The sequence below is a fragment of the Aulonocara stuartgranti genome (assembly GCF_965226115.1).
Source record: "Aulonocara stuartgranti genome assembly, chromosome: 19".
Lineage (NCBI taxonomy): Eukaryota > Metazoa > Chordata > Actinopteri > Cichliformes > Cichlidae > Aulonocara > Aulonocara stuartgranti.
In genome coordinates, this window is record NC_138955.1 from 17,437,160 (window position 1) to 17,461,215 (window position 24,056).

The 24,056-nt window shown below is 37.6% G+C and overlaps 1 protein-coding gene and 2 long non-coding RNA genes across 3 annotated transcripts in view; 2 read left to right on the forward strand and 1 right to left on the reverse strand.

The window, feature by feature from the left end:
• The window catches only part of LOC309695832, a 350,850-nt gene that overhangs the window by 262,022 nt on the left and 64,772 nt on the right, over positions 1-24,056 (reverse strand). The window lies entirely within an intron of this gene.
• Positions 1-24,056, forward strand: part of LOC309695821 (leucine-rich repeat and fibronectin type-III domain-containing protein 5-like) — a gene marked incomplete at its 3' end in the record, with an annotated part of 120,866 nt that overhangs the window by 82,606 nt on the left and 14,204 nt on the right. The window contains exon 3 of the mRNA XM_082516733.1: positions 1,863-1,978. The remainder of the gene's footprint in view (positions 1-1,862; positions 1,979-24,056) is intronic.
• On the forward strand, positions 19,172-22,264 carry LOC309695770. The gene is made up of 3 exons (XR_014273233.1): positions 19,172-19,942; positions 20,826-20,913; positions 21,498-22,264. It is a non-coding gene; the product is annotated as an uncharacterized lncRNA (long non-coding RNA).

Genomic DNA, 24,056 nt, shown 5'->3' on the forward strand with positions numbered 1-24,056 from the left:
TGGTGAGGAAGTCCTCGTAAGAAATGTCTGGGGCTGTTCTTAACACAGCTTGCGCCCAGTTTAATGCCTGCCCACGTAACAGTTGAACCATAAAGGCGATTTTGGCCCCATCTGTCTCATATGTTCTTCGTAACTGACAGAATTGTAGTGTGATCTGAGTCAAAAATCCACCACATTTATCGAACTCACCCGAGAAAGGCTCCGGCGCTGGTAACGATCGCTCTGGAGGTTCTGTGGAAGCCGGCGTGGGGGAAACAGAGGCGGAGCGGCTGCAGATGGATTTGGAGCCGATAGCTGAGGAGAAACAGACGGAGGGGGTGAGGGTGGGCTTACCGACGGTAGACGTTGAGCAAGGGCTTGCGTGAGTGCGGCCAGTTGTTGATTTATGTGCCGAAGCATGTGTTCGTGGCGTTCCAGAATTGCCTGGAGAGTTGAGGACGGGTTGCTGGGTGGGATTTGAGTCTGCTGAGTCCATGATGGCTGGATCGTTATTGTTACGGTTTGGAGGACTCAAGCGCAGGACTCCGGTTCTGATGCTCACAAGAAGGGTTTATTTACAAGTCACCAGGTGTATATACAAGAATGTGCAGGGGGGGGGGGTGTTATATACAGCTGAGTGGGGGGAGAAGGGGCCTCCAGTGAAGTCCAAGGGAAAGCACGCGTTCTTCAGAATATCCACTGACACGATCACAGGTTCATACCCCGACACTGCCACACGGGAATCGCACTGGAAAAATCCAGGAAGTTCTGTAGACAGGGAGACAGGGTTAAGAACGACGCACAGAGGAAAACACTCTTAACTAAACTTGCTGTAGCTTGACTTCACTAACGCGTGGTAGACAACGATCCAGCGACGAACAGCAGTCACCTCCTGGCTTAAATGCTGCTCCCCTTAATGAGACCCAGGTGTCTCATCTCCCAAGGGCGTGGGCCGAGGGCGTGAACCCACAGCGAGTTCCGCCCCGGCGAGAGAGAAGAGGAAGAGAGAGAGAGAAACAGAGAGGGCTGATCAGCGTGCAGCTGATCCGCCTGGCTGTGACAGTTTCAGTTCTTTAGAGTTCACTCAGAGGCCTGTATGCCAGCTGGGGAATTCAACCTGCAACCGTGCAGACTCTTGTGAGCGACTTGAACGAATGCTTTCCTTAGAGATGGATCACCCTTGTGTGTGTGTGTGTGTGTGTGTGTGTGTGTGTGTGTGTGTGTGTGTGTGTGTGTGTGTGTGTGTGTGTATCCATTTGCACTGAAGCCCTCGACTTCTTAGCAAAACAGATCAAAGTCAAAGTCGAGTCTGCCTGTCCCCTGCTCACTTTGATGAATGGAGACCTGGCTTGATGGAGGGATGGGGAGGAAGGAGGAATAAAATGGGGAATGAATATATGACTGAAGTATAAGAAGCTCTGAATGAAGTGACAGGTTGGAAGGATAGATGGGTTTCACCTTTCCATCACCTTCTTCAATGATGTTCCTGTAAGGCACACTTTTAGTCACATGTTCTCGTTTCTCCCCCTCACTTGTTTTTTCTGTAATGGACATCTTTCTGCTCTCTTTATGTGATGCTTTTACTTTTTTCTTTTGCTTTTTTCCTTCTCTCATTTGACACTTCAAGTCTTCAGCACATGTTTCCATTTTTCCCTCACTTTCTTTTTGTGTAATCATACTGCATTCCTACTGTTAACCTCCTCCTTACCTTTCTGTGTGATGGCCTTTTAGCATATGTGTCTTCTCTCTAGTAGAGAGTTGAAGGACTGCCCTCATCCCAGGGGGACATTTGGCAGCCGAGAACAGCTGAGGGCCAGGCATAGTCTGGGTCACCCAACTAACCTATTCCTGCCTTCCTTGCCTCTGGTCCTGTGGGATAATAGGTGTGAGGAGGGAAAGGGAGAGGACAGGGAGAAGAGATAAAAGAGGAAAAAAACAACAGGAGGAGTATAATTCACACATGAGAGGAGACGCAGGTACATAGGACGCACACTCTAAGGTAATTAGTCATGTTTACAAATCCCTATTTCTGTCTCTTTGTTTTGTGTGCAGCTGTTAGTCATGCTGAATACTTCCAAACTGGTTTCTGTGTAATTTTCTTTTAAATGAATGAAAAAAGAGATTGCAAGAACATTTCCTGCACAAGATAAATGAAAATTATAAACTGTGAATAGATGTAACATAGTTTGAGATTTTATATATGTGTCTAAAATAAGGATCTGATCAAGGTTGGATTAAAACAGTTATTTAATCTATGACTCATTTCACCTGTTCACCCACCATCCTGTTACTGCAAACAACCAGACTACCAATTCTGCCAGCTAGTCAAATGGCAGATCAGTAAATTGCCACTCGGACCCCTGATAAGCTTTCTGGCAAGCGACTGAAGAGACTACCAATAAGAGTGAAGAATACGTTTGACATATGACCTGCTAGTAAACGCTTTAGAGGGTCACCCAGGTGACCCGAGCAAGGCATGTCCACAGCGACCAGCAGGCAGCTTCATGACAAACAAATCCTTTTCACTGTGTATGCAGCTTTACAACTGAAAAGATTTATCTTCCCAATACATCGTAAAGCAGTAAAAGCTTGTGAATATGTCCATTATAGCCAACCAAGGGAATGATTTATTGAAGGTACACAAGCAAATTGAAAACAAAATCAAAGAAATCTCAGCTGTGACACATGTTAAAGTGTGTGCTTTGTTCTAAATGAATCAGTTATCAAAAGAAAAAGGCTATCTCTATATTAAAAAAACAAAAAAATAAATCATATGGATGTAATGAAGGACTGGAACAGGCACTTACTGTTAGACTATGTGGAATAAGATGACTTTAATCACCTTAAAGCTTCTTTATGGACGATGGAAGGTGAAACCTGGATGTTAGAGAGTTTATTTTTTGAAGCGTAAAGAAGATAAAGCTGCCACGACAGGTGCCAGCAGTCACGCTGCCTATATTGTTCACTGAGTTAATTTGGGAGTGATTTCTGGATGTTTAAAAGTGGAACATGTTTGTTTGGCTGCATACCGAAGATTAAAGGATGTATATCAAACAGAAAAAGCTTCTCATTTCCTCTTTGTATCTGCTTTATTAAGGCCATTTCTTTTTGTTTATGAGATTTAGAAATGCCGTTCTTCACAAAGAATGCCTGTCAGGATTTGTTATCTTTCGTACAGGAAGTGAATTCCTGTCTCTATTGCTACCTCGTCACATCGCACACGCTCGTATTATTTCTGACTTCTTTTCTAAAAGTCTCTGTCTCTCTGTTGTTCTTGTTCACCGTAGGCAGAAGCAGGAAATGGAATATGTGAAACTAGACGTGAGGGTAGCCATACTTATTTATTTTAAACGGAAAGCCCACAGGCTGGCTAGAAACCAATGATGGATGACAACGATGGACAGAGACAGTGAGGTTAGGGACAGACACTGGTCCTCATCCTGGTTATTTTTTACAAAGTAAAAATAACTATAAAAATGTATAAGTTAATCTCAGAGATGGGCAGTAATGCGTTACACGTAACGTCTGTAGTACGATTACTTTTTATCAAGTAATGAGTAAAGTAACGGATTACTATTGCAAAAAAGTAAACACATTACTGTTGCTTTTGCATAAGCACGCTGCATTACTAAACCGTGATTTTGTTTGTAAAAGTGCCTCATGACAATGACGTATGATCAACAATGGATAATATGGAGTGCAGGAGAGAGTACGACCATACAGCATTTAAAGCGTGGAAATACTGACCTTTGTGTTTGATTCAGTAAAGAAGTGACAAAAACATTAGCGTCCGCTGTACACTCTGTGTGGGAAGAAAACTTCTTTCTACAGTGAAAAATTTAATTTCATTGAGCAAGCACCTAGCACGCCCCACAGGAATGTGAAATTCACAGAGAAACCCCCGGATCCCCACACTGACATGACTGCTGCAGCACTGGGCAAACCTTCACCTGCCCCACTCCTGCTAAACAGATGAAAAGAGATTTAAGAGAGACAGGGCTTAGTGCTGCTGAATCTTTCATTTTATTTATTTTTTGCTGTGTTTTACTTGCATCTATTTGAAAGAGTGAGTGTAAAAACTAAAAATTATTTTATTTTATATGCTGGAATATGCAGAAAATAGGTTTAAATGTCAATTTAATTATATATTAATTATATATTGCATATAATTTAATTTTTGCTTGATGCAATGTGCATAAAATTAAAAGATTAAAACTAATTAAAAAAAAAATTTTAAACGAGACTTTTCCATTTGATTCACTTTTACATGATGGATTATGCAGAAAAAACAGAATTGGGCTAAAAGGTCTGTTGCTTTATTACGTATTCAGGCTGTGCATCATGTTTTTAAATGGAACTAAGTAATAAAGTAACTAATTACTTTTGAAAATAAGTAATCAGTAAAGCAATGGGATTACCTTCCTGGAGAAGTAATTAGTAACTAATTACTATTTTCAAGTAATTTGACCAACACTGGTTAATCTACACCTTAGAGGTGTGGACTAACATATCAAACAAACGGAAGAGTCTTTTATTGGTGTGTGGGGTTATCCAGCTCCAGGTTGGTGGTTAGCAATTTTTCCCTGACAGCAAAAAGGTCTTTAAATCCAAAGTGGGGATTTTCTGTACTTGGTACTACAGTCCAGGACAGAAAACACTGAGAGTTGGGGTAGGCTTCTTTGACCTTGAACTGGATATAATATACTTTAATATATTATATTAATTATATTATAATTAACAGAATTATTAAATAATTAACTGAATCTTTAAACAACAACAACAAAAACCTTTGTAAAATGGTGGCCACAGTACTTGATTCTTAGGTTTTAAAACTGCATATTTTTGACTTGACTTTGTGAATTTGTTGGGTGGATATGCTCTCATCACAAGAACAACGCTTAGTGTTGGTTATATTCCCCAGTGTACTTTTAAAATTTGCTGTTTCCTTTCTGCACATCAAACTCCACATTTCTGTTTCACTCAGACGCCCCATTTACTTTTAAAACCAATGTGTTCAGGCAGACAGCAATCCTACCTTCCCTTGAGCTAAATGTGCCTCTACCAACATATCTGGCTCTGTGTTACAGCTTCGGCCTCTGATGTGTACTCTCTTTTTTTTTTCTCCTCTCATATTTCTCCTTCCTGTTCCTGCTTGGTGCATCCTATCTCTTTTCATTGTCTTTAAGTCCCATTCGCTCTCCCTTATTTCTTATTCAGCTGAGCACCCAGAGATTACAAGGTTTCTTTTGTCTTTCTCTCATCGTCTTTCTTTCTATTTCTTTTTCTGTTTATTTCACTATTTCTTTTTGTTAGAAATCTCTTTCTCTGTTTCTGCCTCTTTGAGTAATCCTTCACCTCACTCTCTCTCTAGATGTAGAAATACATTCAAGAACATGCTGAATTCTTCATATAAAGAGTGCTTAGTGCATGATTTTGCATTGATGAAAGCACGTTCTCTTGTGGAGATTTAAGGATAACTTTGGTGTTTCAGCAGGTCCATTTTTTCCCTGTGCTCCACTTAAAGCTGCAACTTACTTTTGCATACTGCATAATGATGTGTTTATCCATTTTTACTCTGGTCTGCATTTTGGTGTGCACTGACAATCCCCAAAACTAGTTAAAAAGACATTTCTGTGGTACTGATTTGTGAAAAAACAAGCCTGAGTTTGGTATACAATACTCAGGTTTGTATCTGTAACAATATCCAGAGGCTAGCAATCAGAAAATCATTATCACTTATGGATGGCATAAAAAATCTGAGAGGAGACAACACAAACAATAGTTCACCAAAGCTCTTCTCCATACAGCAGCTGGAAAATTTTTGGATTTCTCCCCAGACTGTCTAACAACAAACTTTACAAACTTGCTAAAGCAAAATGCACTTAGGTGTTTTGGCTACTTTAACATTGGCTGGAGGTTACCTCTCTCAGTCTTTCCCTGTTTGTATTTCTGTATGGTTCCTTTCTTTTATTGACTGTTCTCTGTCCATGTGAGGTGCGGGAACAGCCTGGAAAACAAAATGAACCTTTTTTTTTTCCTTTCAAAGCACACAACCTGGAATTTTAAATCTTTCAGAAGCTCTTCAAACTTGATCACACATCAGTGGAGATCTCATGTTACCTGATTTTATTGACCTTCCTTTTTCCAATGACTGGTTGATCACAGTAAGGGTTTCGGGCTATGGCGAAATCTTTTTGTATTACTACTAAAATCAGTGAAAAGAAAATGCTTCATTGTTTTTCTTGCTGCTTTTCTCTGGATACGTAGAGCCCATCTCTGGTCCAGATTAAAAATCTTTGAGTACTCCTTGTGATTTTAAACCAGATCTGAACTTTGTATTGCTCATCTAAATGTCAAAGTCCTCTTCCTAAACTCAGTTTGGTTAAGATTTGAGTGAAATCATCAGCTAATGATATTCTTGTTTGAAGCTTGGCTTAGAAACCTAATTACAGACTTTGCATTAATTTACAGAATCATTGAATTACAGATTCAGTCTGTTTCACTGTGACCACCTCAGAAAAAGGTGGTGGTATTGGAATTTGCATACAAAAAAACAAATGCTGTGCCACTATCTGTTAGTAAAGAATGTAAATTTTCTGCCCTGAAGAAGCCAGCTCACAAGTCGTTCAACCTTAAAAAGGTCCTACCTTTCAAAAACCACTTAAATAAGAAATCCTTCTTACTCGGATGCAACCACAAATGAGATTCCAGCTCTTGTTGGAAAAGATTTACGTACTTTAACTGAAATGGGGAACATTCTCAACTGCATTAATGAACATGTCTGTCTGTTTGTTAAGTTGTACAAACCCTCTGTGCTTCAGTCCCATTTAACACAACTTAAGTTGATGTTAAATCCAAGTTTATATGTTTCCCAAAGAGTCGTCATCTAAAATTCATAGGTTCAACAGCACTCAAAGGGCAGAAACAGTCATACTGACAAGGTTCTCTTGGTCAATATGACTGTTTTTGATGTTGCTCTTTTAATGATCTGTTATTCAGGTTTCTTTGGTCTCTTGCCTGTACTGAATATCAGTTGTAATTCTGCCTTTACTTATTATGTTGATTTGTGTTCTGGTTTTTGTGTTTTCTGTAGCCCCCTTGGCCAGATTTCTCATGCCTGCTACAACAGATTGTCAAACTGTAAACAGATCGGAGGCAGTGCTACTGGAATTTAAAGGCCCGTTTAGATGCATATAGAAAGTAGCAAGATCGTATGAAGCTTTTCAGTTCTGCTTTGGTGAATTATGCGTGAAGTCTCATATTTAATTAGCTTCATGTTATTATATGATTTGTTTTTTTACTCTGACATTCATCAAACTATGTAGACTTAACTGTCAAGATGTACTTGATAGCTTTTGCTGTCATATGCATGGTTTTACAGCACACAAACGCACACACACACACAGTTCCTTCATTAAGAAAGTGTAGGAAGTGTATTTTCCGTTCAGGGAGTTCACAATACATTTCTCTAAAGAATAAAGTCATCTACACCCATACATGTGCAGCAGCAGAGCATCTCCTGTCTAAATTTTCCACATACATCAGCAATTAACAAAGCTATCATGGGGCAGATGGTTGAAGAAGAAAGACAGCCAAAGAATCAAAAGGAATAAGGGATGGGAATGAGCTAAAAATACCTAATTTAACTTTTTATTTTGCTTTGCTGCATTCTTTAATCTGTTTATGTAATGATCATCTAGTCAGGGTTAAGGGATTTGGGGTTTGCCAGAGCTAAAATGACAGAAAGGCAAAAGGCAGGATGCACACTGGACAAAAACAGCTTTCAGTGTCATAAAAATATGATGCTGTCTTCTGCTGCTGTGCTGATAAAAATGCTGACGATGAGCATTAGTAGTGAACATTTTAGTAGTGTCCATTCACCAGGCTGGAACGCGAACAGCTTAGAGAATAAAGGATGTCGATGTGAGATGCTTCAACTATACGGCCCACTCTCATACTTTTGTATTCTGTACATACTAGCAATACCTTGATGTATTAAATATATGGACAGAAGTGACAGAAAGGATAAAGCATTTCCCGTAGCTTTAGGACACTGATTCAGTACGTCTTTCACACTGTCCAAGGATGTATCTGTCACCACCAATTGGAGACGCATCACTTGCTTCGCTTCACTTTCACTGCTGAATTTCTCTTTGCTTTCCAACCAGCATAAGGCTAACCATAGCTGCCTGGAGGCAACCACCATTTTCTGTAGGGAACTCCTTGAGCTGAACTCCAGATCTGAGAGGCACAACTTCATTGGGCACATTTGCAATGGATCTGCTTTTACTGTATGGACCTGTAAAACCACAAGGCCTAGGAGAGAGAAACATAATCTGCTTGATATCATGACCTTCCAGCCCACCACCTCCACACCTCTCTAGCTTGAATGGTGAGAGTGTGTTGCTAAGTGGCATATGCAACTTCTGTGTGAGTATCTACAGCCTTGGAAGTCTTGGAATCGGCCACTTAGCCAATAATCTGCATTTCTGAGAAGTCTCAGAGGTGAAGCATCAGTGTAGAACCACACTGTGGAGCCGCTGAGTGCCACAGCCTCCAAAGACACTATGCTAGACCACAAGCATAAATCCAAGCTCTTCCTTTGGGAGAAGTTAAAAAAATAAAACATGCTGAACCTATGTTTAACCTTCTTCGCTGCACTACATAAATCATCACTGCCTAGCCTTTCAGACCAGTTTTACTGCTTCAAGTATCTTGGTTTCTTATTCTCAAGCAAAAGTCAAAAAGAAATGGAGTGATATCAACAGTAATGCAGAGGATCTACTGGACCATTGAGGGAACATTAGGGGCTCATTTCAACTCTCACTTGCAGTTGCTAGTGACTGAAAGAATCGGATGGGGATCAAACCAAGCCTCCTCCTTTGTGTGGCAGGACTCATACTAAAGGGGAAAGTAAGATGTTCAGACATTTGGTCAGAGATCAGAAATTTAAGAACATTTAGCCCTCATGTGGCCTGAGAGTGGCTTGAAATCCCTCAAAAGAACCTGTAAAAGGCTGTTTGTGACAGGAACGACCTAACCGATTTGCTTAGCTTGCCTCGTGTGCATGCGAGCCCAGGATTAGCTACAGATAAAGACTTTCTAGGAAGATTTTCTAAGTTTGAGTTAATGAAAAGAAGGAAGAATGCTTAATACCTGCTTCTAAAATATACATTTGCTGACAAAAGTTAAATTATGACTTCTCAAATGGTATCGCTTACCGTACCTTACATAGCTCATGTCAACCTTATGCTATTGCAACTTAATGATGGATAAGGGTTGCTGTGGGCATATAGATGTATAGGTAATACCTCACCAACTGTCAGTCCAAAATTAATAACCTTAGGCTCTATGAATAAGAGTTGCTTGGGAGAATTTTCAGATATAACAAATCTACTTTTTCTTGCCCAGAATGACATTCAGAAAACCACAGGAAAATCATGATATATTTTTTTTTTTGCTTCACCTTAATCAAAGCTGCTAGATGCAGTGAGTAAACACAGATGTTGTTGAATCAGATCTAAACAAATATGCTTAGACAAAAAAAAACCCAAAACAACACATGACCAACCTTCTGAAAATGCTTATTTAAACATTTTTTAAAGATTTATTTTTGGTCAGTAAACCTGTTTAGCTGTATGTGCCATTGCATATGGCCATATAATTGATCTATATCAATTTATATAAAAGTATAACTACTTGGTAAAGCAACTTATTTTTCTTTTTATTAATTAATGTGGGCAAAACGTAACGAGAGATTGCTTCATAAAAAAAACAGTACAAAACAGTTAACTCCAGTTATTATGGGGCTGTCTCTGACATATATTCTAAAAGATGTGAGATTTTTAAGCTTAGTCTTTTTTGCACACACAAACATCATCATCATCTTTCACCTCAGTCACTGAATCATTCTATGACTGTGAGCTGACAAGTAGCTTTTGATGGATAAATTTAGATTAGTCACACTCTCAGATGCTGTGAAGTGTATAAATCCTGGTATAAAAATAGGCGTGCATGTATTTTTATGCCACAGCTAATGTAAGCACGCATACGCACAAACACAAGCTGTATTTAGTCTAATTGTTGATTGTTTGTGCATATTTTTATATGTACACACATGAAAACAGACACACTGAGACTCACACATACACCATTGATCTGTATTTAACCTAGATACTGAAGTGATTAGCCAGTGGCTCTTGATAAGTCTGTCACACATTAAAGGCAACATAGCACATCCACTCTCACACACACATACATACATGCATATCGACTATGACTTGAGGCCTTGTTGTAAGATGTTTGTAACTCACTTTTCATATTTTTCCGTGCAACTTTTGCATCTTAGTCCAAAAGTAAAATAGAGCACGTCAGAAAATTATGGCAATATCAATGTTAATCAACCAATATCATTTAAAGGGATCCATTATCTAAATATAAAATCTATAAAAAGTATAATGAAATGTGGTGGATATAGATAAGGCATTATCAATCATAGGTAATTTCTGTAACTGTTACAAAGAAGTCCTATATGAATAACTCTTAATATTAATTGTAACATCATTAAGACCATTTTAATCTTTAAATTTAATGAAATTAAATGAAGTGGTTTTGGGAAATGCAACAAACAGCAGATAGCTATTTTCAGAGCAAAGAGTGTATTTATTTTCCCTTCAGCTAAAAAACCTACTTTACATTTACACACACTGACACCTGGGAAATGGCTGGTACAACCACATTGTTCTGGATTTAACCACTGGCCTGTTTAATGCTGGTCTCTGTATGGCTAAGTCAATTCTGGAATTATATTTAAAAATTGTTGCTTGTGTACTATCAGCTTTGGGGAAAAAGAAGCAGTGAAAAACCACAGATGACCTGACCACAGTACTCTCACCCCCTGTTCACTTTGAAGTACTCTACTACTATTTTTATTACTATGACACGATGGGACACCAAGGAGCAAGGTAAACACTGAGACAAAGGTCTGTGCAAGTTTAATATTTTCCTCACATGGCGGATTTCCTCTGGCCATGTCTTTACTGAGATTCACCTTTAATCTTTCTTTCTTCCTTTCGTTTTTCCTTCTTGTGCCTTTCTCTTTGTTGCTGTACACTTACCGTGCATTTGTTAATATTTCATCTCTTTCACTTTTTTCCCAATGCAGAGCACATTAAATTTAGCGTTTCTGTGTGATTGGGTGTTAAATGTACTGCATGTAAATAATGTAAGAGTGTGCTCATGTTTGGATGACTATAAATTATTTATCCCACCCTCAGCCCCCACACAGACAAATACAATATCCACTGCAACAGACTGCTTGCACGCTACAGTCCTACCTGTTTGTGTCTATCCGTCCCTCCTCTTTTGCTCTCTGTATCTCATTTCTTATTGAGAATGTTAGTTAAAAATTACAAGAGCGAGAGAGCTTTTTTCCATGAAGTAAACATCTCAGTGGCCTGGCTGGAGACCAGTATTTAGCATAGTCTTTTTCAAACTTAAACTGTGTCTTTGGTACATCCTCCAGCTGCACTCACAGAGGGGGAAAGAGATATGAACATTCTTTATTTAGTAACTTGGATAACACCAAGATGCAGGATAAACTAGGTAGTCCATTGGTTATATAACCTCTCACTGTGAAGTATTTTAGCTCTGTATTTTCATTTATATTTTATATACCTTTTAGCGAACCAAGTAACTCTACTTTGTGCATTTTTTCCCAAATAGCTTGTGCTGAGGTACTGCGCATAAACAAAACTTAAATTGTCAGCTTTCAGCTTTCCTTAAAAAATCATTATTCAAATGACTAAACGGCAGAACCTTTAAGAAAGTAAAGCACAAAAGGTGCAGTCCTATTTAACTCTTAAGTAAATCCTAAAATCAGGCAGTGACTGAATAAATTAGTGTGATGGATGTTGCCCTTAATTCTTTTTGTATTAACCTTCTACTGTACGAGGATTACATGCCAGAAAATGTGCAAAAGAGAACGTCATGAAAATGTCAAAGAAAGAAATGTGTTATAAGGTGAAAGATAAGACCAGCATGAAGATGACAGGAAAGCAAAGTGTGGCTACAGAAATCAAATTTAAAAAAAAAAACGAGGTGTGTCACTATGACAACAACCTAATAAGTATAAAATATATAGGCAGGGCATTATTTATCTATTTAAATGTTGCCTAAATAATAGGGGTAACATAGAAGTATAGATGAGAACTGAAACTCAGTGACTAAATCTGAGGTATTTAGACAGATATAATTTGCAATCAGCTTTCACACTGATGACTGACAATAGCTGGTTTGACTATTGACAGAGATCCCAGTATTGTATTATTGATTCCCTCAGGGATGTAAGGTAACTAATGTCTATAAATGAAAACATAATGTTGGTAATTACTGGGTTATACACAAATAATACAAATAAGACATTCAGTAAACACTTAAATTATGATTATTTTTATTTTGTGTTGTCAAACTAAAAAAAAAAAATAATAATAGCATTAATAACCATTACTAATTACCCCACTTTGTCATGTAGGTAAAAAGTAGTATAAAACACCACACACTATGACCGAATCACAAAACAAACAGTTCTGACAGTAGGCATACAAGCGTGAGGATTTGCTTTCTTGAATGTGTAACTCACTTAAGCATTTGTAGAATATGCTTGCAGTCGTGGTTAAACATTTTCTTGTTTATGCTGCCAAATAACACCGAATCATTGCACAGATGTTATTTAAAAACCAAATCGCAGCTTTGCTCAAAGCTTCATTTGCTAGATCTGACAAAGTCTTGGAAACATGCATACTATATGATACTAAGAGTTGCACATGTAAGATGCCATTTTGGAATTTTGTTATGGAATAAAGCTTAAAAAAAGAATAAAGTTACATATTATACTAAGTATTATTCATCAACATAAACCAATTAACTGTATCTGAACTGCTTGGGTGAAATAAAATCACTTTTTGGCCAATTACATATTTTGTGGTGTAGCTTTGGATATTTATTATTATTCGTTCCCTATGTGATTAAAGGATGGAGACACATCCATATTTGCAATATAATAAGCTGAAACCTGATTATCTTCTTTTAAGATGAAATTCTTTTTTTTTTTTAAATGAAGCAATTGACGTTCAAGGTTACATTCAGAACTGCAGACGCTGTTGGTTTGGGGATTGTTAAAGGCTGTAGCTGTTTGATTGCTTCTGCACCAACACAGAGAAAAGTCAATAGTTGAGATGTGAGGGCCTAGTGCTGGGACGGAGGAGAATTTGGGAAGAAGAAGCTTCTACTCCTCTAGGAAATATCCTTTCTGTTAGATTTGCAAGCTGTGGTTTTCCAGCAAGAATATTGCTGTTTTATCTTTAATTCCTTGGAAGACTAAAGTTGACTGCTTCTCGATTATCATTTTCAAGTGCCTTACACACATGCACACATGTGCACAGGGAAATACACACATGCACATTTTCTGCAATCTTATCTGTCAAATGCACTAGTGCAGTGCAGTAGAAAATAAGATGAGAGACAGACAGGCACATGCGATATGTGAGACCAGAGTGTAATGCTTCCACATTCCACGTTGTGCTCTCATGCAGGCTATTTTCAGATACCACACACACACAGACCGACAAAGTGTCATTACAAGCTAATGCCATAATATGTTTGCCATGCCCTCCCACAACATTTTGCTCTGTAGGGCAGCCCCATTTACTGATCTGCATATAAACAAACAAAAACAATGTTGTTGTGCGCATTCAAATGCATGTGTGTGTGTTTTGCATGTGTATTCTTATATAAGCATGCAGCCTCCTCTTGCCTGGAGGATGATGATGGAAACTGTTTGTCATCCTCCCACCTTTTTCTGTCTTTCTCTCTCTCTCCCTGCTCTGTCTTCATCCATTCAAATCAAAGGTACTTTATTGGCACAAAAAAAGGCATTTCCAGACTAGCATTAGAGTGCCGACATACGCAAATAGCCACTTAATTATGAAATCTGAACGCACATAATGATGGAGAAAAAGTGACTGCTAAAAGTGAGTGAATGGTTCAACGTATGTGTGAGTGTTCTAGGCAGCCTTTCAATGCATTTTGGTAATGAAAAATGCAGCTTTATTGCATTTTATTATTCCTTATGAAATGATCAGTTTCCTACGCTGCTGTCAGATAACACCCATGCATTCATTTAAAATTATGCCTCATATTGCAATGCTTTCAGTTGCTAGAGTAACGGAAGAGGAAATAGTCCCGTTCAATAAAGCTTTCTCAACTAAGTGTGTCCATTAGGCATCTTTGACAGGAGACTCTGCAGCTGGTGCAGACACTTGTGAGTGATTCCATGTCAGCTACCGGACCAGCTGACCAGGAGGTGAAGCTGGACGGTTTAAAACATTAGAAGAAATTCAAAAATTAAACACCGTAAAACAAAGTGTTTTATTCTTCTATGAAGCAGACTGTTTTATGGGGCATATTGTTGGGAACCCAACACGTAACACTAAGATGGTGTTCGCAGCTAGTCGGGTAAATGTGTTCATTGTGTTAAGCTTGAAAAGATTCCTGTGATCAATAAAACAGTTTTGTTAGCGTTGCTGTGCATTTTAAGCTATCTATATAAAAATATATGGAGAAAGAAAACTGAGCAAAACTTTGACTGTGATTTTCTCTAAACTAAAAACGCTAGTTGTGCACACGGTGCTCTCAGACACTACAAAAGACTGCTACAATATGACTTTGCTACTAACTCCAATTCACCATGTCACTTTGTATATATTTGTGGCTAGGTTATGTGAATATGTATCTGGAAGTAAATTATTTTCCTTTTATAGTGTCAGAGCACTTGATCAAAGAAAAAAAGAGCTCACTCCTTAAACAGTCACCCAATGGTGGAGACCAAAACAGAGATTAGGCCAGAAATACAACTCCAAACAAATGTTAATGTTGCTCTGTTTCTGATGATTGTGTTGCATTTTGCTTATTAATTATTAACTTTCTGAAATCCTGTAGGTGGTGCGTTCATGATTAGTTTTAATACCCCCAAAACAACCCATAAAATAAAGTCATTCTACATCAATACTAAAGAATATGTGAATATTAGTCAGAAATATTTTGTAATTTCTAGATAAATCTAATGATAAATCAGCCCATAATTAAGTACTTTTTTCTAGTTATTTAATTTTTGCTGGGATGCATTTTTATTAGCTATATTAAAGCCATTTTGATGTCTTAAATAAAAAGACTGTCCCTTTCTTTTTTTTGTCTTTCTCTCTTCATTTTATGTTATCCTACTTACCATAGTACTGTATTTGAATCAATTACTGCCAGTTTCTATCTTTCATTTATTCTAATATAAAGCAGGCTGACCCAATTTATAGTGCTTAAATAAAATATTCATTGCCCCTTTCCAATTCACCATTAATACTTTTTTCACCCTAGAGACCTAATTATGAAAATAAACCCTTTCTGTGTATCGTTCCCCCTCTTCTTCAAATTCATCTCAGTAATCCCACTTCCTTTTGCAGAAGGGGTCGATTCACTTGTTTTGCATTTATTTATGTCAGAAACAACGCAACATTTTGCTTGTAAAATAACCCTGCTGGTTAAGTTTATCATTCCTTCTGGTTTTGCTCAGTTTGCTTGTAAGTGTGCACTCACTTTGCTGCCATGTTGACTTCCAACCGTCTAAACAGGGTTAAGACATTTACAGTACATAATTTTTTTAGCAATAAAAATGTATTACTGACACGCGACTATTTTCTAATTAAGCATGTATCAGTATTAATATTGAGAAAGACACATTTTTAAAAATGTTTTTGTATATTGAAATAAATGTTACACCATAACAACCTACATGGTTTTAATTTGAATTATTCTCGCTTCCATTTTAGTCCAAAGCATCCACCTTTGTCACTCCAGTCTTCTCTATCCTCTATCATTACATTTGTAAACCTCCTCTGAGGTTTTTTTTCTCCTGCCTGGGAGCTCCATTTTCACCGCCCTTTGTTCAGGATATGCAAACTGCTCAACGTGAGTTGTCCCTGTGATATACTCCTTTCTAACTCTCCATCTCCATCTCTGCCTGTTTCCTTTGTGTTAATGCCACTTTCTGCAAACCATAAATCATAGCAGGTTTCCTAAGTGGGGGGAGTGGATGGAGGGCGCTCTCTTCTTTGCGTCTCTTCGCATAGTTGATTGCGTTGTATTGTTGACCCCAGGTATTTGAACTCATTCCTCTTCTCTCCAAATCATATCTCCACCTCTTCAAGTCTCATCACTGTCTCACTATCCTCATACAAGTCCTACACAACCCTCACCAATTTATCTGCCACTCATGACAGTGCAACAGTTCGTCTTTTGGGACCCTATCATGTGATTTCTCTACATTTACAAAGACACAGTGCAGCTCATTCTGACCTTCTCTACACTTCTCCGACAACACTCTCAAAGCAAACATCACATTTGTAGTGCTCTTTCTCGACATGAAGCCATGCTGCTGCTCACTGTTGTCACCTCTCTTGCCTCGCGTCATGGCTCATCTGCTTTATCCCTCTGTAGTTACTACAGCTCTGCACATCACCCTTGTTCTTGAATCCTCAAATATCCACTCTCCCTCCAATATTGTCGACACTTTTTTGTCTATATTTCCTTTGTGCCATTTTGTAGGTTAAAATATCCTTAATTTTTTTAACGTGTGCTTGCTTGAATGTAACAGAAAGTCATAGTTGTAGGCAGCAGATGCTTCCCTTCTCTTGGTTTGCCAATCTTCCAAAAGTTGGTAATGGCTCTCATTTTAACTATATTGGGTGGGACTTGTCACTGTAAAGGGACATACATAAGAGAGTTTAGATATGTTAGGTGTGTCCTTCTAATTTCTTCTCATATATACATGTACGAGTATATGAAAATGAGGTGCATCTGTAAAGGTGGTATAGATTAATAGAATGAAAGAAACATACATACCTGTGCTTCAAGTATGGGATGCGTGTGGTATGTGATATAAAAATTTAGATGACAGTGAGATAAATGGTACTCTTTATTTCAGCGTAAAAGTAAACACCTTAATCTAAGGCTGTTATTTATGCACTGTTGCAGTTTTGATTAGGCAGAAGCTATTAATGAGTCTTTTAAGCCTTACATTTTTGGAAGGATTGTTCATTTTTTTTTCAGTTAAAATTAAACAACCAGGAATTTTGTTCTCAAGGTTAAGAATTTCCAATTGAGCTAGACCTCATGGCCATGAGCAGGAAAGCAGGTATTAAATATGAATTGATGAAATTGAAGTGAGCCCTTCTTTGCTTCAATCCACATCGTTCTGTTATCATGTATTCACAATTTTAATCTAAAAGCACCCTCATCTGTGTGCTGCACTAGTACAGAGAATATTTTTCGAGAAAATTCTTCATAACGGTCTCCAAACTGCCTTTATTCAAAATCAAGGAAATGCTTTTCAAAGGAGACTCAGTCACTTTTCATCCTGTGACTATGAGTCATAAATGCTTCTTTTATTCACCTGTTGCATGCACTCAGAAAAAATGATGCCCAGCAGAAACAAAGCTTGTTAATCTTAAGAGAGCTTTGCAGGAGATCACCAAAAGGCCTTCGAGCTATACTCACAGCCATAAATAGCAATTATTATTTACCAACCCTGCATTACACATAGAGTAGCTCTGGGCATTTAGGAACCATTATTGTTTTCATATTGTGAAAGCCTAGATTTTTACTGGGTGTACTCAAAATAAATTGTTTGTTTTGAACATGCACGACTATTTTAACACATGTTAGAGGTTTTAAAGTGTTTCCTGCGAATTGATGGAATAAAAACATTTTTTGTTAGGATGACAAAACAAAAACAATAAATCACTGTGCTAAATCACAAAATGTTAAATTGCAGACATTGCCAACAAAAAGTACAACTGAGGATTTTGACAGTCTCATTTCTTTTATGGATGTTTTTATGTTTTAAAATGTTGTACATACTTGGCCCAATCCTGATGCTACATCTAAATCCAAGGATCACCTAAGTATACTACAGTGAACATCAAGGCAATCCATGGGATGCTTTATCATTTCAAATGCAAAATCTTAATCTGCATGTGAAATAAATGAGTAAAACGATGGTTTAACATATCAGATTCGAAAAATTCAGGACATCACCAATGTGAGTGGGATTCATCTTCTGGGATCAATTTCTGAAGTATTTTGTTCTGAATATAACAATCCAATTAGCTTTCCAGTTAGTTTCCAGTTAGCCTCATTCAAGATTTTATCTTAATACAGAATGCATTCTAATCTAAACCACAGTCACCAAACGTCATTGATACCTCATAAAATAATGAGCTGAGACAGTTTTACACAGTGTCTTCAGCCGCTTTGATATATGCATCTGTGTGCATTTTGACAGATTTTATAGCATAGAAAGTGTATTGTGAACATGAGGGTGCATCCATTCAGTGATACTTTGCTGTCTCTTGAAAAATAGTGGTGTGATGCAGTGTTGCAGAAATAGAATTGTAGACCAGATATTACACAGCTTCTCCATGAATCAGGCACTTAAAGCACCAAACCGCCAAGATCTTGTTACAAATCTTACTGTCTCACTGCTTTCTTCCTTTTACTGCTTCTCTTCTGTTCTCAGTCATACAAAAACAGAAGCCAGTGCATTTATAACTGAATCTAAAATCAATACATGTCTCAGGATAGTACATCTAGTATACATTTCTGTGTGCATGCATTAAACATGCTTCCACATCAGTGTGTCGCCTATGGCTTTTGGGCATGTGTGTGTTCTCACGTTCCACTCCTACCAGAATGACCTTGGCGGTGATCATCTTGAATTTCGGGCAGCTCGTGTACTCCTATAAATCATCCAGCTGGCTGTATCTGCCTTTGATTGGTTTGATTTGAACCATTAAATCCAATTCTGTCATGAAGCGGAGATTGTGATGCAGGACAGGAGGCAGGCTTAAGGAGGATTTTTCATCCTTAATGCAATGAAAACATGCATGTGCAGAATGAATTCAGTATAAAGTCAGGTGGAGAGACTGAAATAGACTGTTCAGTAAACCCCTTTCCTAACCAGCAGTTGTTCTGGTAATACATATAGCTGGGAATGAGAGATATTTATATACAAAACTCACGTTTTTTAAATGCCACAAAGACCAGAAGTATAAAAAATGGATTGCACAATGTGTTCACCTGCACTGAAAAAAAGGGACTGGCCATCTCTTGGATTTATGTAAGCATCTTGCATGTATTTAACACAATTGCCTCATGTTTTAAAGATAAATGTAACTATATAGTGTAAAAACTACATGATATGCAGAAAGGGTGTATTAAATTGTTCATATCATGTTCAGGTGAAGTAAGTCAATAAGATAGCAACATTAAATCTCGTGAAACCACGCGTGATTTCATCTCGCGGGCTTTGGATCGTGGTTTAAAAAATGCATCCATCTCAGTCAAGTCGAGCAGCCAACTCTACGTTTTTTGGTATGTCTTGATTTTTTGAATTAATGTTTACCATATTTCAGCCAAATGTAGTTAAACGTCTAGAGTGCCGCCATGTAACATGCTAAAAAAGAGCCGTTAGCTTATTTGCTGTTTTATCTGTTATCAAAGAATTGGCGCTTTTTCATTTGAATTTGTCTTTGGCACAAGAGCCGTAATATCACTTTAAACCTAATTACGAGGCACTCTCAACATAATTTGGTTTTCTGTGTGAATAGATTTGCCAACTGACTCTTCAGTTACATTGTGTATTTACTGCACCGTGGTGTTAGTGAGATTTTGGACATTGAACAGCTTAAGCTAATATCATCAGTGGCATTATGCTAGCTTACATCCCTACCCCTCCTGCCCTCACCTGCTGTCCTTTTGTTTTTGTTTTTGTTTTTGTTGATGCACATTGAGAGACCACATCTATTCTGCATTTCACCAGGAGTCAGCTGATGGATTGTGGGTTCAAGGTGTTATGGTAAGAAAGTATATTCTATTTTCGCTTAAGGTTTCTGTAACCTAATTATAATAGATTTTTTATAGTTATTAGGTGCATGCATACTCAAATAGACCACCCTATTAATACAACTGAGAAATCCAAAATCTGCCATAGGTTTAACCTGTATGTATTGTCAGAAAGGTGATTACTGGACTCACATTAATGCACACTTGAACTAAAATGAGGTTGTAACTTGTGGGTTCTTGGGTTGCAAATCAGAAACAAACATCTTTGGATTTTTTTAATCCCATAAGATCTGGAAACACAGTTTTTATTCAACAAAACATTGCTGATTAACCAAGCACAGTGCCTGCTGTTATTTCAAAATAATTTTATGTCATTTTAGATGGAATGCAGCATTCCAGTGCATCCCAACCATGCCTTTACAGTCAAGGTTTCTGACGGAGCTGAGTTTCTCTCTGACAGTCTGCTGAAAGTGTTTGCAAAGTGATCGGGGGAACAGGGCACAAAGCTAAAGGATGTAGCTACCATGATGACAGTACGAACTTTAAAATTCTTTAACTACAAAGTGTATATGTATTGCATTAGGTCAGTAAAAGATTTTTATGCTGCATCCATTGAAACAGTCAACTATTACCCGTGAGTACTGATTCCACCGAAAGGATGCCATAATTTTCGTTATGCATTTACTGGCCCACTGAGAAAAATTTATCTTTTTAAAAAAAAATAAATGTTCTGGAAACTATATATCCATAAAGTTGATGTCAAACAGGAACTTTTGATATTTCTTTGTAGATGCTGGTGTTGCATGTTGACTGGTTTAAGTTTTTGTCTGGGATCATTTTCTTCTGTGCTACTGAAAAGTTCACAAATCTCTGTTTTCTTTGTTATAATACTTTAGGATGACATTAATGCTCGAAGGGAGTCTCATCAAAGTGCTCCGCATCTGTGTGAAAGACAATTGCAACATCTTGGTGCAGGAGTTCATGGTGAGTGTTTTATGAGTAGATTGTGGCTTTGCAACTTTTAAAAATGCATTTAGTTATCCACTTGATCCTCATTGGACTGGTTAGGACCAGTAGTCCTCTTTAATAATTTGAAGTTCACATGAGGCCTGGTAGTGAACTCGGCCGCCCCCCCTTGAGGCCCCACCCCCCTATATTAGGGGTCACATCAGTGTGAAAAAACTTTAAATTTGTCATTCTAGTGAACAAAGGAAAATCCCCCCAATATTTAGCTTTTGTTTGAAAAAAAAAAAAAAGACCAACAGCTAACCAAATTGTGGGGCTGAAAGTCTAAATTCTAACATCTTCTGAGTGACATAACCTGGATTTCTGATGGGCCGGTGTCTTTCTAACAAAAACTAATGTAAAGCATTTGAAATTATTATGTTTTTCACTCTCTCTTAGAAACTCTGTTAGACCATGAATGGCAGCATGGCAGGCAACTCTTTGGCTATAGCTATTTACTATGTTGCTTGCATTGGTTTAAATTACTCTAACATTAGAACTGGTAGATTCAAAAGAGATGAGTTTAAAAAGGAATCTTAAAGAAATGTTTTGTGTTTAACCAGGACTTGACTGAGGCCACTGCACAGATTGAGAAAACCACAATGAACATCTGTCTCCAGAGGATGCACCAGGCAATGACTTTTCTGATGTTGGCATCATCATCGAGGGTATAGTACTTCTTCAAGATCTGGATAACGTGACCTTTGCAGTAGCCATGCTGTTTGGACCTTTTTTATTCCTTCAATATGAGTTACCCATCACAACTCTGCTACACTTTTGAGGTGATTCAAAGGGTGGTAATGGAGTTGGATGCAACTCAGCTCTCAAGAAAAACTCACAACTAAGACAAAACTGCTCCTGCAACGAAGCTCACTGTTATGCATGCAAGCTGATCAGCTCTAGGTGAGAGGACATTTAAATCTCACACTTGTTCTGCTGCATTTTTGAAGCTCAATTCCAGGAACAGATCGCAGGGTTCATTTTTATATACTCTGCAACTGCCATGAGGACGAGCCGTTTTTGTTGTTGTTGTTTGTTTTTCCTTTTGCTCTGTACAGCATTTTGGCAGCATTTTTAAATTTCTCTTTGTATTTTTTCTTTCTTTTACTAGTGAAGAGATGTAGCATGAACAGTTATGCAGTCTAAATATCCCATATGGGTCGTGTGAAATGTTATTTTCAGTTTCATTCAGTTGAAGTAAAGAACGTTGAATATTTCTAAGTGTGCTGTTTTGAACCAAGATGTCACAGTATGATCAGTGCTGTAATTTTTGACAGTCACTGTATCAATGTTATTTTTGCATCTCTTGAATAAAGGTTTTGACCTGCAAGTGCTAATTTCTTTAGTTATTGGGGTAAAATGGGTAATGTTAATAGGAAGGTGTTTGACGTCAGAGGCCTTAAATAGAATGTTTTGATTTGTTCTTTCCCAACATTTTTCAAAAGAAAGAGTCTAATTTCTTTGCTGTGATTGATTCCAGAGAACACGGAAGAACTGACATTATTTAACTGTTGATTTATGTAGATTCAGTGGAGGAGTAATGTCAGTTTAATTCTTTACCTACTGTCAATGCAGTGAAATTAGACATTTTGTTTTGAAAGGTTACTGGTGGATGCCAGCAACCATCTTGGAAGAGAACAATACAATCTGTTATAAGGCCTCCATTTGAAAATTGTATATTTGATGCTAGAATATAATAGCAAAATGTAATTTGAAGATAACATGTAGCATTTAAGTGACCAAGTAGTATTGGGTAAAAGTTATTGAATGGTGTTGGGATAAAGTGAGAAAATTGTGAAGGATTAAAATATTTCAAGAGCTCAAATTACTTCATCAAAACATGTTTAAGTCACATTTTATCAACACAAATTGCACAGGTTTATTGAACATGAATAAATTGTGTTAATTTAACTCAATTGTTTAAGTTGCTGCCAAAGCAAAACATCTGTGTGCAACAAATGTCCACCATTGAATTAAGTAAATCCAACAACATATTTTTTTCAGTGTGCTGCAAACAGAAGCATACATCCCTTTCTTGAACACTGTTGCAGTAGTAACGAGTATCCAGCGGCATTTGTTTTTTTTGTTTTTTAGGTAATTTTAGGTACTCGCAGTTGAAAACTGTACCTGCTCCATATTATTTATGAACATTTATACTCTAGTTTCCATGACTGTTGTTACACAGATTAGTCCTTATCCCAATACCAAAATATTAAGCTTAACTATACAATTATGGATTAAAATGGTCAACCTGAATATTACCTGCAAAGGTGGCACTCCATTCAATCCTGATATAAGTTGGTCTTATTGTTTTTTTTTCTTTACAGTATATAAAAAATATTTATATTACAGCCTTTCTTTGTTCAAGTTATGCATTCTAACAGTCTTTTCAGGATAGTGTTTGTGGGAACTATGGTGTTAAACCTGCTTCACTGCTCATCTCATCTCATACTAGTACCAACAGGCTTCTCAGATAAATGCATCACCACAAGTAGTGGTAGTTTGTATTTTAGTGATTGATAAAGCCTGTTTTTTGCACATTGACCACTGAGATGAAAAGGTTAATTGAAGAATGTTTTAACACATTTTTAGGTTAGGTTGATATTTTTTAAAATTATTAAGTGGAATCTTTAGCAAATCTATCACTATTATAATTAATGTGTGTCTGTATGTACACAGAAGGTATCGAGTATCTGTTTTAAATGCAAAGCATGCATACAGATTAGATTTAAGTCTTGGTGCGGCTGGGATTCATTTTCCTGTGTGTGTGTGTTTAGGCCTACTCAGCGCTACGTTCTCACAGTGCACTAATTGAATAAAGAGTAATTGTGATGTATTTAGGCAGCTGCTGACCCCTGTTGTTCAAGTGAGTAAACCATTAGCTTAAGCATAAGGTTTACTTCAGTGGACGCACAGAAAAACAAAGCAAACGGTGCAGGAGAGAGAACACAAAGCCAGCAGGTTACGTTAAGTCAGGGGTGTCCAAACTCCGGCCCGCGGGCCAACTGTGACCCGCGGGCCATTTTTAATTGGCCCACAAGTAATTTTATAAATAGAATAGAATATGGCCGCACATCAACTTTTGCTTGAGTGTATTGCACTTCTTAGTTTTAACATCATGG